Genomic DNA, 1,678 nt, shown 5'->3' with positions numbered 1-1,678 from the left:
CATCCCAGAGGCAACATCGATCGACTTCAGTTAGCAGCAGTAGCGAAGGAATCGCTCGATCGGGTTCAGTTAACAGCCATCGATCGATCGCTCGGGTTCAGTAACGCGTAGCCTGCAGTGCAATCGCTCGGGTTCAGTTAGAGCCCAACGCCTCGCTCGGGTTCAATTAGAGCCAACGCCTCGCACACACGCGCGTACATGTACGAGAGAAACGCGCATCGCTCGGCCCCTGACCTCCCACCGTAACTGGGAACTCCCCGAAATTTTCCTCACCCTCGCTTCTACAACGGTTTTTTCCGTCATGGACGGCCCAAAGAATGTCATGCAGCTGCGTCTCCGGCCCGCCCAGGACGAAAAGCTCATTTTTTTGTCATGATTTTTTGTCATAGAAGTAGGAGCCCACCACATCTATGATGATACCGGGTTTTGTCACAATTATCGTCAAAGAAGTGTCATATGTATGATAGAAAAAAAATTCGTTCGGCCCAAAATGTCACGGATGTGTCTTTTTTTTGTAGTGAACGCAAGGAAATAAAACAAGAGGAATACGTGATGGTAGATACTTGTCGGTGATCTCCAAACCTTCGGTCAACCTTCGCGAACCAAAGTCACTCTTGGTTGTTGAAGATCTACCTCAGTGAAGACAACAACTCTTCAACACTTGAGTCGAAACCTATCCGTCTAGAGAGTGCGTAGCTCTCAAGAGTAATAGGTACAAGAACTCTAACTCAGAACTACTGTGATGCTAAACCACTATCTTAGTTTGGGCTCTTGATTTTTCTCTTGATGGATCTTAAACTCAAATCACTCAGAGAGGGTTTGCTCAAATCAATCTTCTCATAAATCTCAAGCAGAGCAGCCAACGAATAACGTTGGAGCGGGGTGGCTATTTATAGCCGCAGCCTTCCTTGATGGGAAATGACCATTTTGGACACGTGATCTAGCCAATGGCCAATGGTAACGTTACTTGAGGGAGAAGTAATGCTAACTCCTGAGTCTGAGACAAATCTCTTGCAGTGAAGAAGATCGATGTCTCTTGCTGGCAAGTATTTGCTCGGAACACAAAGAGATTTCTCTCACAACTTTCATAGGATTTGGCTATGCATCACAACGGATCTAAGCTTCGAGAACCTATACCCCTCTTAATACTACGAAGGTCCTATGACTCAAATAAATGAAATAAGAACAACGAAATGAATACTACATCTTCACTTTGTCATCGACTTCCATTCGCTGCAGTCAATTCCTTCGGACGACGATACCGAAACATATGCTTCGCTTCAGTAGTAAACTTCCATGGGGTTAATTCTGTTGGGGAACGTAGTAATTTCAAAAAAATTCCTACGCACACGCAAGATCATGGTGATGGCATAGCAACGAGAGGGGAGAGTATTGTCTATGTACCCTCGTAGACCATAAGCGTAAGCGTTATGACAACGCGGTTGATGTAGTCGTACGTCTTCACGATCCGACCGATCCAAGTACCGAACGTACGGCACCTCCGAGTTCAGCACACGTTCAGCTCGATGACGATCACCGGACTCCGATCCAGCAAAGTGTCGGGGATGAGTTCCGTCAGCACGACGGCGTGGTGACGATGATGATGCTCCACCAGCGCAGGGCTTCGCATAAACTCCGCGACGATATGATCGAGGTGGAATATGGCGGAGGGGGCACC

This window comes from Triticum aestivum, chromosome 2B (assembly GCF_018294505.1).
Source record: "Triticum aestivum cultivar Chinese Spring chromosome 2B, IWGSC CS RefSeq v2.1, whole genome shotgun sequence".
Lineage (NCBI taxonomy): Eukaryota > Viridiplantae > Streptophyta > Magnoliopsida > Poales > Poaceae > Triticum > Triticum aestivum.
This window is presented reverse-complemented; position numbering follows the sequence as displayed.